Source organism: Danio rerio, chromosome 18, assembly GCF_052040795.2.
Source record: "Danio rerio strain M-AB ecotype USA chromosome 18, GRCz13ab, whole genome shotgun sequence".
Taxonomy (NCBI): Eukaryota; Metazoa; Chordata; class Actinopteri; order Cypriniformes; family Danionidae; genus Danio; species Danio rerio.
In genome coordinates this window covers 31,679,217-31,696,552 of record NC_141038.1, presented here as the reverse complement: position 1 = coordinate 31,696,552, position 17,336 = coordinate 31,679,217, and the positions used below count along the sequence as shown (strand labels likewise).

The following is a 17,336-nucleotide window of genomic DNA, read 5'->3' as shown; positions in this document are numbered from 1 at the left end:
TTTAATGTCTGTTTTATTATGATTTACTGTAAAAGATTGTAATTGAAATTGGTTCAATAAAAAAAAAAAAAAAAAAAAAAAAAAAAAACTGAGCACGCCCGATCTCGTCCGATCTCGGAAGCTAAGCAGGGTCGGGCCTGGTTAGTACTTGGATGGGAGACCGCCTGGGAATACCAGGTGCTGTAAGCTTTTGGTTCTCCTTCATTTGTCAGCTAATACACTTCTTCAGCTCCCAGCTTTGCTGCTATCTATAAACTTTCAATTCCATTGCTTCCTATTCGCTTTTCTCTGGGACTTCTGTCCTATTCAGAGCAGCAAGGGAAAGCCCAGCTGTGTCATTTTTTCTTTCCTCCTCCAGGGGGCGATGGAGAGGCTTCTCCCTCTCTCTCTCTCCCCCTCCCTCTCAATAGCAGCACGCACTGAAACTGTCAAGTGCTACAAGCTCCCCAAGCTATAGCCCACGCGGGTTTACAAAGTTTTGGGGGACCCGAAGCCCTTACATACCATTTATTTACAAAAAGTACCCCCACATATTGCAAGCCAACAGTACAGTAGTTTAACCTCACTCACTGGCATGCTCAATGCCATTTTTCACGGTCTACTGATGTGCCTTCACCAAGTGCACATAGATGGATAAAATATTGAGCCTTTTCAAGTCCTACATTTTATTTGTTTTCATTTTTAAATCAATAGCATACAGGGCGTCAGACGGAGGGCCTGTTAATATCATTATATGAATAACTAATTCTTTTGATGACATCATTTACACTGAAAAAAAAAAAAAATTCCGTAAAAATGCGGTTTTCCGTATTTTGTGATTCATGTTTTTATTAATTCTCCCCCCACCCCGGTTTATTTATGCTTTTGAATTGCATTCTGGGACCTTGAACTTTCTCCCAACAACTTCTAACCTCGAAAAGTACGAAAAAGTGACTTTTATAGACATGGTTATTAGTTGAAAGTGATATATTGTCTGGGTTGTCGTTGTACACGCTACAAAAACAAGCACATGTTATTTTCCATACTTTTTTTTTCTCCCTATACGTTCTAATATTCCAAACTGCAACACCGTCTAGGTTACCTTAAACTGCAGAGTTGAATTTTAAACATCAAAAGTCGACAGAGCAGAGATCAGGGTCCCGTGATGCAATTCACAACCATAAATTAACGGGAAACACTTGTGAATCACAACATATTGTGAATTGACAGTTTGTTTGTTTTTTTCATACTTTGCACAGTTGCTCCGTTAAAAAGCCGAAAAACTCTGTTAAAAGGCCATCAAAAAATGTTGTGATGCCTTTTACCCAGTATCAAAATAGAACTTTGCTCATTTCACACACAAAAATCGCCGGCGGCCCGAGACTATTTTGCAAATTCGTTAAATGGTGATGGACTTTCATTGCTTATGATTAAACTCTGGCCCCTGACCCTTTTTACGAGCGGTCAGGTGTGCAAAATTAGCAATCTGTAACATGACAAACATGACCTTTGTTGTAGAGAAAAACAGCACTCACGTTCATGTTTAGTCACATCTCCGGATTGTTTGTGTTCACGGAGTTTCTCTGTCCAGCGTTCATTGGAGCTTTAAGTCCAGATATTTGGATAAAAGTTGGTATGTTGTGCATGCCACAAACATAAAAATAATAAATGAATAAATAAATAAATAAATAAATAAATATTTAAATATTTAAATAAATAAATGATTGAATTAATGAATAAATAAATAAATAAATAAATAAATAATGCAGTTGCGAGGGCAAAACGGGGGGGGGGGGGGGGGGGGGGGGGGGGCGGCAACTCTGAACTAATAAGGTGTCTCTAATGAAGGGGCCGGTAAGCATCTGTACAGAAGTCGTGTGCTGCACAAGTCTGCTTTAAAGTTTTCCAAGCATCGGCCGCTTTTACTTCCGGTAAAATGTTGTCATCGTAAGTTTAAATACTGGCTGACAGATACACACTTGAGAGGACAAGGAGGGTTGTTCCTCCCGGTGTTGTGTCTGTGTGAGCTATTCTGCTCTCGCCGCTGCCTTTTAAATAGCCAGATTTTGACTGCGACCTTCGCTTACGGCCATACCACCCTGAGCACGCCCGATCTCGTCCGATCTCGGAAGCTAAGCAGGGTCGGGCCTGGTTAGTACTTGGATGGGAGACCGCCTGGGAATACCAGGTGCTGTAAGCTTTTGGTTCTCCTTCATTTGTCAGCTAATACACTTCTTCAGCTCCCAGCTTTGCTGCTATCTATAAACTTTCAATTCCATTGCTTCCTATTCGCTTTTCTCTGGGACTTCTGTCCTATTCAGAGCAGCAAGGGAAAGCCCAGCTGTGTCATTTTTTCTTTCCTCCTCCAGGGGGCGATGGAGAGGCTTCTCCCTCTCTCTCTCTCCCCCTCCCTCTCAATAGCAGCACGCACTGAAACTGTCAAGTGCTACAAGCTCCCCAAGCTATAGCCCACGCGGGTTTACAAAGTTTTGGGGGACCCGAAGCCCTTACATACCATTTATTTACAAAAAGTACCCCCACATATTGCAAGCCAACAGTACAGTAGTTTAACCTCACTCACTGGCATGCTCAATGCCATTTTTCACGGTCTACTGATGTGCCTTCACCAAGTGCACATAGATGGATAAAATATTGAGCCTTTTCAAGTCCTACATTTTATTTGTTTTCATTTTTAAATCAATAGCATACAGGGCGTCAGACGGAGGGCCTGTTAATATCATTATATGAATAACTAATTCTTTTGATGACATCATTTACACTGAAAAAAAAAAAAATTCCGTAAAAATGCGGTTTTCCGTATTTTGTGATTCATGTTTTTATTAATTCTCCCCCCACCCCGGTTTATTTATGCTTTTGAATTGCATTCTGGGACCTTGAACTTTCTCCCAACAACTTCTAACCTCGAAAAGTACGAAAAAGTGACTTTTATAGACATGGTTATTAGTTGAAAGTGATATATTGTCTGGGTTGTCGTTGTACACGCTACAAAAACAAGCACATGTTATTTTCCATACTTTTTTTTTCTCCCTATACGTTCTAATATTCCAAACTGCAACACCGTCTAGGTTACCTTAAACTGCAGAGTTGAATTTTAAACATCAAAAGTCGACAGAGCAGAGATCAGGGTCCCGTGATGCAATTCACAACCATAAATTAACGGGAAACACTTGTGAATCACAACATATTGTGAATTGACAGTTTGTTTGTTTTTTTCATACTTTGCACAGTTGCTCCGTTAAAAAGCCGAAAAACTCTGTTAAAAGGCCATCAAAAAATGTTGTGATGCCTTTTACCCAGTATCAAAATAGAACTTTGCTCATTTCACACACAAAAATCGCCGGCGGCCCGAGACTATTTTGCAAATTCGTTAAATGGTGATGGACTTTCATTGCTTATGATTAAACTCTGGCCCCTGACCCTTTTTACGAGCGGTCAGGTGTGCAAAATTAGCAATCTGTAACATGACAAACATGACATTTGTTGTAGAGAAAAACAGCACTCACGTTCATGTTTAGTCACATCTCCGGATTGTTTGTGTTCACGGAGTTTCTCTGTCCAGCGTTCATTGGAGCTTTAAGTCCAGATATTTGGATAAAAGTTGGTATGTTGTGCATGCCACAAACATAAAAATAATAAATGAATAAATAAATAAATAAATAAATAAATATTTAAATATTTAAATAAATAAATGATTGAATTAATGAATAAATAAATAAATAAATAATGCAGTTGCGAGGGCAAAACGGGGGGGGGGGGGGGGGGGGGGGGCGGCAACTCTGAACTAATAAGGTGTCTCTAATGAAGGGGCCGGTAAGCATCTGTACAGAAGTCGTGTGCTGCACAAGTCTGCTTTAAAGTTTTCCAAGCATCGGCCGCTTTTACTTCCGGTAAAATGTTGTCATCGTAAGTTTAAATACTGGCTGACAGATACACACTTGAGAGGACAAGGAGGGTTGTTCCTCCCGGTGTTGTGTCTGTGTGAGCTATTCTGCTCTCGCCGCTGCCTTTTAAATAGCCAGATTTTGACTGCGACCTTCGCTTACGGCCATACCACCCTGAGCACGCCCGATCTCGTCCGATCTCGGAAGCTAAGCAGGGTCGGGCCTGGTTAGTACTTGGATGGGAGACCGCCTGGGAATACCAGGTGCTGTAAGCTTTTGGTTCTCCTTCATTTGTCAGCTAATACACTTCTTCAGCTCCCAGCTTTGCTGCTATCTATAAACTTTCAATTCCATTGCTTCCTATTCGCTTTTCTCTGGGACTTCTGTCCTATTCAGAGCAGCAAGGGAAAGCCCAGCTGTGTCATTTTTTCTTTCCTCCTCCAGGGGGCGATGGAGAGGCTTCTCCCTCTCTCTCTCTCCCCCTCCCTCTCAATAGCAGCACGCACTGAAACTGTCAAGTGCTACAAGCTCCCCAAGCTATAGCCCACGCGGGTTTACAAAGTTTTGGGGGACCCGAAGCCCTTACATACCATTTATTTACAAAAAGTACCCCCACATATTGCAAGCCAACAGTACAGTAGTTTAACCTCACTCACTGGCATGCTCAATGCCATTTTTCACGGTCTACTGATGTGCCTTCACCAAGTGCACATAGATGGATAAAATATTGAGCCTTTTCAAGTCCTACATTTTATTTGTTTTCATTTTTAAATCAATAGCATACAGGGCGTCAGACGGAGGGCCTGTTAATATCATTATATGAATAACTAATTCTTTTGATGACATCATTTACACTGAAAAAAAAAAAAATTCCGTAAAAATGCGGTTTTCCGTATTTTGTGATTCATGTTTTTATTAATTCTCCCCCCACCCCGGTTTATTTATGCTTTTGAATTGCATTCTGGGACCTTGAACTTTCTCCCAACAACTTCTAACCTCGAAAAGTACGAAAAAGTGACTTTTATAGACATGGTTATTAGTTGAAAGTGATATATTGTCTGGGTTGTCGTTGTACACGCTACAAAAACAAGCACATGTTATTTTCCATACTTTTTTTTTCTCCCTATACGTTCTAATATTCCAAACTGCAACACCGTCTAGGTTACCTTAAACTGCAGAGTTGAATTTTAAACATCAAAAGTCGACAGAGCAGAGATCAGGGTCCCGTGATGCAATTCACAACCATAAATTAACGGGAAACACTTGTGAATCACAACATATTGTGAATTGACAGTTTGTTTGTTTTTTTCATACTTTGCACAGTTGCTCCGTTAAAAAGCCGAAAAACTCTGTTAAAAGGCCATCAAAAAATGTTGTGATGCCTTTTACCCAGTATCAAAATAGAACTTTGCTCATTTCACACACAAAAATCGCCGGCGGCCCGAGACTATTTTGCAAATTCGTTAAATGGTGATGGACTTTCATTGCTTATGATTAAACTCTGGCCCCTGACCCTTTTTACGAGCGGTCAGGTGTGCAAAATTAGCAATCTGTAACATGACAAACATGACATTTGTTGTAGAGAAAAACAGCACTCACGTTCATGTTTAGTCACATCTCCGGATTGTTTGTGTTCACGGAGTTTCTCTGTCCAGCGTTCATTGGAGCTTTAAGTCCAGATATTTGGATAAAAGTTGGTATGTTGTGCATGCCACAAACATAAAAATAATAAATGAATAAATAAATAAATAAATAAATAAATATTTAAATATTTAAATAAATAAATGATTGAATTAATGAATAAATAAATAAATAAATAATGCAGTTGCGAGGGCAAAACGGGGGGGGGGGGGGGGGGGGGGCGGCAACTCTGAACTAATAAGGTGTCTCTAATGAAGGGGCCGGTAAGCATCTGTACAGAAGTCGTGTGCTGCACAAGTCTGCTTTAAAGTTTTCCAAGCATCGGCCGCTTTTACTTCCGGTAAAATGTTGTCATCGTAAGTTTAAATACTGGCTGACAGATACACACTTGAGAGGACAAGGAGGGTTGTTCCTCCCGGTGTTGTGTCTGTGTGAGCTATTCTGCTCTCGCCGCTGCCTTTTAAATAGCCAGATTTTGACTGCGACCTTCGCTTACGGCCATACCACCCTGAGCACGCCCGATCTCGTCCGATCTCGGAAGCTAAGCAGGGTCGGGCCTGGTTAGTACTTGGATGGGAGACCGCCTGGGAATACCAGGTGCTGTAAGCTTTTGGTTCTCCTTCATTTGTCAGCTAATACACTTCTTCAGCTCCCAGCTTTGCTGCTATCTATAAACTTTCAATTCCATTGCTTCCTATTCGCTTTTCTCTGGGACTTCTGTCCTATTCAGAGCAGCAAGGGAAAGCCCAGCTGTGTCATTTTTTCTTTCCTCCTCCAGGGGGCGATGGAGAGGCTTCTCCCTCTCTCTCTCTCCCCCTCCCTCTCAATAGCAGCACGCACTGGAACTGTCAAGTGCTACAAGCTCCCCAAGCTATAGCCCACGCGGGTTTACAAAGTTTTGGGGGACCCGAAGCCCTTACATACCATTTATTTACAAAAAGTACCCCCACATATTGCAAGCCAACAGTACAGTAGTTTAACCTCACTCACTGGCATGCTCAATGCCATTTTTCACGGTCTACTGATGTGCCTTCACCAAGTGCACATAGATGGATAAAATATTGAGCCTTTTCAAGTCCTACATTTTATTTGTTTTCATTTTTAAATCAATAGCATACAGGGCGTCAGACGGAGGGCCTGTTAATATCATTATATGAATAACTAATTCTTTTGATGACATCATTTACACTGAAAAAAAAAAAATTCCATAAAAATGCGGTTTTCCGTATTTTGTGATTCATGTTTTTATTAATTCTCCCCCCACCCCGGTTTATTTATGCTTTTGAATTGCATTCTGGGACCTTGAACTTTCTCCCAACAACTTCTAACCTCGAAAAGTACGAAAAAGTGACTTTTATAGACATGGTTATTAGTTGAAAGTGATATATTGTCTGGGTTGTCGTTGTACACGCTACAAAAACAAGCACATGTTATTTTCCATACTTTTTTTTTCTCCCTATACGTTCTAATATTCCAAACTGCAACACCGTCTAGGTTACCTTAAACTGCAGAGTTGAATTTTAAACATCAAAAGTCGACAGAGCAGAGATCAGGGTCCCGTGATGCAATTCACAACCATAAATTAACGGGAAACACTTGTGAATCACAACATATTGTGAATTGACAGTTTGTTTGTTTTTTTCATACTTTGCACAGTTGCTCCGTTAAAAAGCCGAAAAACTCTGTTAAAAGGCCATCAAAAAATGTTGTGATGCCTTTTACCCAGTATCAAAATAGAACTTTGCTCATTTCACACACAAAAATCGCCGGCGGCCCGAGACTATTTTGCAAATTCGTTAAATGGTGATGGACTTTCATTGCTTATGATTAAACTCTGGCCCCTGACCCTTTTTACGAGCGGTCAGGTGTGCAAAATTAGCAATCTGTAACATGACAAACATGACCTTTGTTGTAGAGAAAAACAGCACTCACGTTCATGTTTAGTCACATCTCCGGATTGTTTGTGTTCACGGAGTTTCTCTGTCCAGCGTTCATTGGAGCTTTAAGTCCAGATATTTGGATAAAAGTTGGTATGTTGTGCATGCCACAAACATAAAAATAATAAATGAATAAATAAATAAATAAATAAATAAATATTTAAATATTTAAATAAATAAATGATTGAATTAATGAATAAATAAATAAATAAATAAATAATGCAGTTGCGAGGGCAAAACGGGGGGGGGGGGGGGGCGGCAACTCTGAACTAATAAGGTGTCTCTAATGAAGGGGCCGGTAAGCATCTGTACAGAAGTCGTGTGCTGCACAAGTCTGCTTTAAAGTTTTCCAAGCATCGGCCGCTTTTACTTCCGGTAAAATGTTGTCATCGTAAGTTTAAATACTGGCTGACAGATACACACTTGAGAGGACAAGGAGGGTTGTTCCTCCCGGTGTTGTGTCTGTGTGAGCTATTCTGCTCTCGCCGCTGCCTTTTAAATAGCCAGATTTTGACTGCGACCTTCGCTTACGGCCATACCACCCTGAGCACGCCCGATCTCGTCCGATCTCGGAAGCTAAGCAGGGTCGGGCCTGGTTAGTACTTGGATGGGAGACCGCCTGGGAATACCAGGTGCTGTAAGCTTTTGGTTCTCCTTCATTTGTCAGCTAATACACTTCTTCAGCTCCCAGCTTTGCTGCTATCTATAAACTTTCAATTCCATTGCTTCCTATTCGCTTTTCTCTGGGACTTCTGTCCTATTCAGAGCAGCAAGGGAAAGCCCAGCTGTGTCATTTTTTCTTTCCTCCTCCAGGGGGCGATGGAGAGGCTTCTCCCTCTCTCTCTCTCCCCCTCCCTCTCAATAGCAGCACGCACTGAAACTGTCAAGTGCTACAAGCTCCCCAAGCTATAGCCCACGCGGGTTTACAAAGTTTTGGGGGACCCGAAGCCCTTACATACCATTTATTTACAAAAAGTACCCCCACATATTGCAAGCCAACAGTACAGTAGTTTAACCTCACTCACTGGCATGCTCAATGCCATTTTTCACGGTCTACTGATGTGCCTTCACCAAGTGCACATAGATGGATAAAATATTGAGCCTTTTCAAGTCCTACATTTTATTTGTTTTCATTTTTAAATCAATAGCATACAGGGCGTCAGACGGAGGGCCTGTTAATATCATTATATGAATAACTAATTCTTTTGATGACATCATTTACACTGAAAAAAAAAAAATTCCGTAAAAATGCGGTTTTCCGTATTTTGTGATTCATGTTTTTATTAATTCTCCCCCCACCCCGGTTTATTTATGCTTTTGAATTGCATTCTGGGACCTTGAACTTTCTCCCAACAACTTCTAACCTCGAAAAGTACGAAAAAGTGACTTTTATAGACATGGTTATTAGTTGAAAGTGATATATTGTCTGGGTTGTCGTTGTACACGCTACAAAAACAAGCACATGTTATTTTCCATACTTTTTTTTTCTCCCTATACGTTCTAATATTCCAAACTGCAACACCGTCTAGGTTACCTTAAACTGCAGAGTTGAATTTTAAACATCAAAAGTCGACAGAGCAGAGATCAGGGTCCCGTGATGCAATTCACAACCATAAATTAACGGGAAACACTTGTGAATCACAACATATTGTGAATTGACAGTTTGTTTGTTTTTTTCATACTTTGCACAGTTGCTCCGTTAAAAAGCCGAAAAACTCTGTTAAAAGGCCATCAAAAAATGTTGTGATGCCTTTTACCCAGTATCAAAATAGAACTTTGCTCATTTCACACACAAAAATCGCCGGCGGCCCGAGACTATTTTGCAAATTCGTTAAATGGTGATGGACTTTCATTGCTTATGATTAAACTCTGGCCCCTGACCCTTTTTACGAGCGGTCAGGTGTGCAAAATTAGCAATCTGTAACATGACAAACATGACCTTTGTTGTAGAGAAAAACAGCACTCACGTTCATGTTTAGTCACATCTCCGGATTGTTTGTGTTCACGGAGTTTCTCTGTCCAGCGTTCATTGGAGCTTTAAGTCCAGATATTTGGATAAAAGTTGGTATGTTGTGCATGCCACAAACATAAAAATAATAAATGAATAAATAAATAAATAAATAAATAAATATTTAAATATTTAAATAAATAAATGATTGAATTAATGAATAAATAAATAAATAAATAAATAATGCAGTTGCGAGGGCAAAACGGGGGGGGGGGGGGGGGGGGGGGGGCGGCAACTCTGAACTAATAAGGTGTCTCTAATGAAGGGGCCGGTAAGCATCTGTACAGAAGTCGTGTGCTGCACAAGTCTGCTTTAAAGTTTTCCAAGCATCGGCCGCTTTTACTTCCGGTAAAATGTTGTCATCGTAAGTTTAAATACTGGCTGACAGATACACACTTGAGAGGACAAGGAGGGTTGTTCCTCCCGGTGTTGTGTCTGTGTGAGCTATTCTGCTCTCGCCGCTGCCTTTTAAATAGCCAGATTTTGACTGCGACCTTCGCTTACGGCCATACCACCCTGAGCACGCTAGAGGGAGCTAGAGTGCAACGAGGAAGTGTAAGGCTGCAGACAGGAGAGAGAGGCTCTCCATTTTTTTGTGTTATTTTGAGTTTATTTAGTGTCTTTTTTGTGATAGTGGACTTTTTTTGATTTTTTTGTTTTTTTTTAACCACCTGACAGCAGCACGTGTGCTGGCTGGAAGGTGGTTAGCACAGTTTTTTTTGAGAGAAAATGATGGACTCACAAAGCAACAGCACAGATTTGTTTGATGAAGCACATGGGGAAAACATCACAGGAAGGAGTGGAGAAAGACAAAAAGAAAACAGCACTGGATTACGAGGGGAAAGACAATTGGAAAACAACACTGGACAGGAAGGTGAAAGAAACATGGTAAACAAAGAACGACAAGAAAACCAACAACAGGAGATGCAACAACAAAGAAGTGGAAAAAAGTACATGAAGGAAGCAACAGTGATTCTAAATGTGGACAAAGTTAAAGAGGTGAGAGTTTTGGAAATAATTAATGCAGTAACTGAAAAGTGTGGACTTGGGAAAATTCTTGCGATAAGGCCGAGACAGGACAAAGATTATGAACTAACTTTAGAAAATGAAGAAACATGCGATAAACTGATGGATGGACTAATAATAAAAGGAGAAACCTGTGAAGTGAAAATGCTACAAAATAGAGACTACGTGATTTCCTTCATGCATTTGCCCGCTTACCTGGATGATCAATTAATATTAGATAAATTAGAAGGCTGGGGAGTATTTCCCATAACAAAAATTAAAAGAAGGGTATATCCGGGCACAGAAATAGAAGATGGAACTCGATATCTCAAAGTGAGATTCCCCAGAGAAGTGATATCTCTCCCTTACAGCACAAGACTGGAAACGGCAGAAGGTCAGCAATATTTTAGGGTGATGCACAGCCACCAGGTTAAGACTTGTAGGCTGTGCATGAGCCCTGACCATATGGTCAAAGATTGCCCAGACTTTAAATGCCATAAATGTGAGGAAAGGGGACATTTTGCCAGAGACTGCGATGCTATTAAGTGCCCGGACTGCCAGAACTATTTAAGTAAGTGTGAATGTTGGATGGAGGAAGAGGAGGAGGAGGATGAGATCCAGGTGAGTGGGCAAATGCATGAAGGAAACAGTGAAAAGGAAAGTAATGAAGAGGAACAAACAACGACACAAACAATACAAACTACAACAGAGAAAATAACATTGAAGGAGGAGAATGCAAAAAAAGAAAAGGAAAAAGAAACAGAAACAGACAGTCAACAAATAGAGCATGAAGAGGAGGTAGCATGGACACCAATGGACATAACTTCTAGCTTCAAAAACGTTTTGGATGTAATTGAAAAAGAGGATCTTAAAGAACAAAGCAAGGGAACGGAGAGAGAGACTGGAAAACATGAGGAGGAAGTAGAAAAAGACAAACTTGAGAAAAGACAAACAAGACGATCGGCTAAAGTTTTATCAAAATTAGAAACTGCAAGAAAAAAGGGTTTGAAAAAAGGACAACTGAAAAGCCACAACAGATATGATTCTTTGAGAGGTTTGGGAGAAGAAGAGGACTAAGATGACGGTTTTTATTTCCTTTTTCCTTCTTTTAATGGTTTTAAATTGCGTGTCTTTTAATGCAAGAGGTTTAATGGACTTAAGAAAATTTAAGAATGTAAAGGAAAAATGTAAAAGAGAAGAAATAATTATTTTACAAGAAACAAATTGGAAAAATGAGGTGATGGACATATACAAAAAAGAATGGGATGGGGACTTTTATTATAGTAATGGAGATACGAAAGCTGGGAGAGGAGTAGCAATTTTAATAAAGAAGAATGCACTGCAAATGAGTAAAGTAATATATAAAGACAAACAAGGAAAATGTATGATCTTAGAAATAAAATATGAAGGGAAAGATATTATTTTAGTTAATGTGCATGCACCAAATGAAGAGAGTGAAAAGAAAAGCTTTTTTAACATATTAAGAAGGTTTTTAAAAAACTATAAACAAATAATAGTATGTGGGGATTTTAACACTGTTTTTAGCAGACAGGACATAACAGAAGGTATGGTTTTTAAATCAGACACGGGAAGGAAAGAACTAAAATCACTAATAGAGGAAAAAGGAATGATAGACATTTGGAGAGAAAGAAATGGGAAGAAAAAGGAGTTTTCTAGAAGACAAATAGTAGGGAATTTTGTAAACCAATCGAGAATAGACTATGTGTTATGCACAAGAAATATAGAAATTTATATCGAAAAAATAAGGTACGATGAAACTGTTTTAAGTGACCATAAATTTGTATTTTTTAATTTTAATACAGAAGAAATACAAAGAGGCCCAGGGGTATGGACATTAAATAGTGAAATTTTAAAAAACGAAGACTATGTTAAAAAAGTAAAAGAAATAATAGAAAAAGAAAAAGGAAACAAGATCTATAATGAAGACAAAAGACTATGGTGGGAAAATGTCAAATTTCTGATAAAAAAATCTACATTAACATTCTGTAGAATAATACAAAAGAATAAAAGACACAAAGAAAAGACAATCAAAGAAAACTTAAAAATAGAACTAGAAAAAAATGAAAAAGACATTCAAAAAATAAAAGAAATGGAGGGAAAACTGAAAGAAATAGAAGAAAAGAAATATGAAGGAGCTAGACTAAGAAGCAAAGCAAAATATGTAGTAGAGGGAGAAAAATGCACAAAGTTCTTCTTTGATTTAGAAAGACAAAAAGGAAAAGCAGAAACAATAAAGATAATACAAGGGACAAAAGGAGAAAGCATAGAAGGAAATGAAGAAATTTTAAAAGAAATCAAAAAATACTATGAGGAGTTATTTAAAACACAGGGAGTTGATGAAGTACAAATGTCAAAATTATTAAAACAGATAAAAACAAAAATAGATGAAGAGGATAAAAAAGAATGCGACCAAGAAATAGGGGAAGAAGAAATAAGAAAAGCAATAGAAAGCTTGAACAAAAAGAAAAGTCCAGGAATAGATGGTTTAAATAGTGAATTTTATGTATGTTTTAAAGAAATTTTAATTCCAATTTTAACTGACGTTTTTAAAGAAATACTGCAAAAAGAAGAACTAAATGAAAGAATGGGAATGGGATTAATGAAATTAATACACAAAAAAGGAGAAAAGACATTGTTAAAAAATTACAGACCAATCACAATGTTAAACACAGATTTGAAGATTTTAACAAAAATTTTAGCAAATAGATTAAAAGAAGTGATGCCAAAAATAATTAAAACAACACAGGCCTATGCGATAAAAGGAAGAGACATAGCAGACATAACAATGAGCATAAAAGACATCATAGAATATATGAAGGAGAAAAAAGAGGAAGGATATATAATAAGTCTGGATTTTGAAAAAGCTTTTGATAGAGTTGAACACCAGTTTTTATTCAAAGTACTCAAAAAGTTTGGTTTTGGAGAAGTTTTTAGAAAATGGATAAAGATTTTGTATAAGGGTATTTTAACAAAAATTAAATGTAATGGCTTTTTAACAGAATGTTTTAAAATAACAAGATCAATAAGGCAAGGATGTCCTCTGTCAGCACTTTTATATTCACTTGTGGCAGAACCCCTGGGCTTAGCTATCAACGAAGAAGAAAAAATAAAAGGAATTGAGATTGAAGAAAATAAAGTAAATAAAAAAATGTTTCAATATGCAGATGACACTACATTAATAGTAAAAGGAAAAGAGAGTGTGAAAGAAGCCATGAAAATAGTACAACAATTTTGTAAAGGATCGGGGAGTAAAGTAAATGAAGACAAAACGGTTTATATGAAGTTTGGAAAGGAAACAGATTTAGCAGAATGCACCAATTTCAAAGAAGTAGAAGAAATCAAGATTTTAGGGGTTTTAATGGGGAAAGATGCCAGGACAGCGCGAGATAAGATGTGGGAAGGTTTTTTAACAGATATAGAAAGGAGGTTAAATTACTGGAAACTAAGAACACTAACATTAAAAGGAAAAGTTTTGATTTTAAATGTTTTAATGGAGTCTAAATTGTGGCATGTTTTATATGTTTTAGAAATGCCAATGTGGATAGAAAAGAGGTTGAAAAAATGTTTTACAGATTTTTTATGGGGAGGTAAGCCACCAAGGATTGCTTTTAATACAGTCGTAGGGGAAATAGACAAAGGTGGTCTGGGTTTAATAGATGTAGAACAAAGAAAAAATAGTTTAAGAGTGAAAAGAATAAAGAAGTATCTAGAAAAAGAAAACAAAGCAGAGTGGAAAAAAACAATGAAATACTTTTTAAACAAATGTGGTAATTTTAACATGGGAGATGGGATTTTATGGATGAAAACAAAAGCTTGGATGACAGAAAACTTACCTGAATTTTATAGAGAAATTTTAAGTGCTTGGGGGAATTTTTTAAAACAAGTGGAATATAGTCCACATGGAAGGGAAAACATTTTAAACCAACCTCTTTTCTTGAACAATAACATTTTAAGTCAAGGGAAGGTTTTATACTATAAGAAATGGATAGAAGTTGGGATTTTAAAAGTGCGGGACATTTTATATGAATTTAAAGAAGGCTTTTTAACTGAACAATATGTTATAGACACAATGGAGGAGGCGAAAGAGGAATACAACAGAAAGGAAATTGAGAAAAATCTTGACATAATTAAACAGGCAATTCCAAAAGAATGGATAAGAAGCATAGAAAATTTTGAAAAAGAAAAAGAAACAAAAGAAGTGTATGTGAAAACAGGTGAAAAAATATGCAATTTTAATGAATGTACTGTGAAAAATATTTATTGTTTTTTTAGAGAGAATGTGTTTAAAGAACCAACAGCAAACAAATACTGGATAGAGAAATACAAAAATGTAAAAGCAAATGAAATATGGGGAAACATGAAAGGAAGGTATGTGGAAACAAAAGTCGAATGTCTAGAATTTTTAATAAGGCACAAAGCAATCTTTTCTGATGTCATTTTAAACAAGATAGGAATGGAACAAAGTGGAATGTGTAAAGTATGTCAAAAAGAAGAAGAGGGTTTTTTACACATGTTTTTATATTGTCAAGAATTGGAAGGTTTTTTAAAAGATTGTAAAGTTTTAATTAAAGGACTACTTGGAGACTGGGATGAAAATGAAACAGAATGGAACAGAGTAGTGATGTTGGGATGGAATAAGAACAATGAAAATAAGAAAATAGTAAACCAATGTATAATGCTGATGAAAAATGCAATGTGGGAAAGGAGAATTGTGGCAAAAAAAGAGAAAATGGTGATGGATGTATGGGGAATTTTTAAGAGGAAAATGGAGAGATATGTGGAAAAACTGTATGTATATCATAAAAATGAGAACATTTTGAGTGAGCTGCACAAAATTCTGACGGACAAAGCATGTCAAGTTTTTAAAGAAATGAACTGGAAACTACCACATTTTAAATGTTTTTGAATATGAATGATCTTTTAATGTCTGTTTTATTATGATTTACTGTAAAAGATTGTAATTGAAATTGGTTCAATAAAAAAAAAAAAAAAAAAAAGCACGCCCGATCTCGTCCGATCTCGGAAGCTAAGCAGGGTCGGGCCTGGTTAGTACTTGGATGGGAGACCGCCTGGGAATACCAGGTGCTGTAAGCTTTTGGTTCTCCTTCATTTGTCAGCTAATACACTTCTTCAGCTCCCAGCTTTGCTGCTATCTATAAACTTTCAATTCCATTGCTTCCTATTCGCTTTTCTCTGGGACTTCTGTCCTATTCAGAGCAGCAAGGGAAAGCCCAGCTGTGTCATTTTTTCTTTCCTCCTCCAGGGGGCGATGGAGAGGCTTCTCCCTCTCTCTCTCTCCCCCTCCCTCTCAATAGCAGCACGCACTGAAACTGTCAAGTGCTACAAGCTCCCCAAGCTATAGCCCACGCGGGTTTACAAAGTTTTGGGGGACCCGAAGCCCTTACATACCATTTATTTACAAAAAGTACCCCCACATATTGCAAGCCAACAGTACAGTAGTTTAACCTCACTCACTGGCATGCTCAATGCCATTTTTCACGGTCTACTGATGTGCCTTCACCAAGTGCACATAGATGGATAAAATATTGAGCCTTTTCAAGTCCTACATTTTATTTGTTTTCATTTTTAAATCAATAGCATACAGGGCGTCAGACGGAGGGCCTGTTAATATCATTATATGAATAACTAATTCTTTTGATGACATCATTTACACTGAAAAAAAAAAAAAATTCCGTAAAAATGCGGTTTTCCGTATTTTGTGATTCATGTTTTTATTAATTCTCCCCCCACCCCGGTTTATTTATGCTTTTGAATTGCATTCTGGGACCTTGAACTTTCTCCCAACAACTTCTAACCTCGAAAAGTACGAAAAAGTGACTTTTATAGACATGGTTATTAGTTGAAAGTGATATATTGTCTGGGTTGTCGTTGTACACGCTACAAAAACAAGCACATGTTATTTTCCATACTTTTTTTTTCTCCCTATACGTTCTAATATTCCAAACTGCAACACCGTCTAGGTTACCTTAAACTGCAGAGTTGAATTTTAAACATCAAAAGTCGACAGAGCAGAGATCAGGGTCCCGTGATGCAATTCACAACCATAAATTAACGGGAAACACTTGTGAATCACAACATATTGTGAATTGACAGTTTGTTTGTTTTTTTCATACTTTGCACAGTTGCTCCGTTAAAAAGCCGAAAAACTCTGTTAAAAGGCCATCAAAAAATGTTGTGATGCCTTTTACCCAGTATCAAAATAGAACTTTGCTCATTTCACACACAAAAATCGCCGGCGGCCCGAGACTATTTTGCAAATTCGTTAAATGGTGATGGACTTTCATTGCTTATGATTAAACTCTGGCCCCTGACCCTTTTTACGAGCGGTCAGGTGTGCAAAATTAGCAATCTGTAACATGACAAACATGACCTTTGTTGTAGAGAAAAACAGCACTCACGTTCATGTTTAGTCACATCTCCGGATTGTTTGTGTTCACGGAGTTTCTCTGTCCAGCGTTCATTGGAGCTTTAAGTCCAGATATTTGGATAAAAGTTGGTATGTTGTGCATGCCACAAACATAAAAATAATAAATGAATAAATAAATAAATAAATAAATAAATATTTAAATATTTAAATAAATAAATGATTGAATTAATGAATAAATAAATAAATAAATAAATAATGCAGTTGCGAGGGCAAAACGGGGGGGGGGGGGGGGGGGGGGGCGGCAACTCTGAACTAATAAGGTGTCTCTAATGAAGGGGCCGGTAAGCATCTGTACAGAAGTCGTGTGCTGCACAAGTCTGCTTTAAAGTTTTCCAAGCATCGGCCGCTTTTACTTCCGGTAAAATGTTGTCATCGTAAGTTTAAATACTGGCTGA

The 17,336-nt window shown here is 37.9% G+C and overlaps 4 non-coding genes across 4 annotated transcripts; all 4 read left to right on the top strand.

Annotated features, from left to right (window-relative positions):
* Positions 1–2,060: 2,060 nt before the first annotated feature.
* Positions 2,061–2,179, top strand: LOC141378889 (5S ribosomal RNA). Its single transcript, XR_015515573.1, has one exon. It is a non-coding gene; the product is annotated as a 5S ribosomal RNA (ribosomal RNA).
* A 1,858-nt stretch (positions 2,180–4,037) lies between these two features.
* LOC141378888 (5S ribosomal RNA) lies at positions 4,038–4,156 on the top strand. The gene has a single exon (XR_015515572.1). It is a non-coding gene; the product is annotated as a 5S ribosomal RNA (ribosomal RNA).
* A 1,856-nt stretch (positions 4,157–6,012) lies between these two features.
* LOC141378887 (5S ribosomal RNA) lies at positions 6,013–6,131 on the top strand. Its single transcript, XR_015515571.1, has one exon. It is a non-coding gene; the product is annotated as a 5S ribosomal RNA (ribosomal RNA).
* Positions 6,132–7,984: 1,853 nt separating this feature from the next.
* On the top strand, positions 7,985–8,103 carry LOC141378885 (5S ribosomal RNA). The gene has a single exon (XR_015515570.1). It is a non-coding gene; the product is annotated as a 5S ribosomal RNA (ribosomal RNA).
* The last annotated feature ends 9,233 nt before the right edge of the window (positions 8,104–17,336 follow it).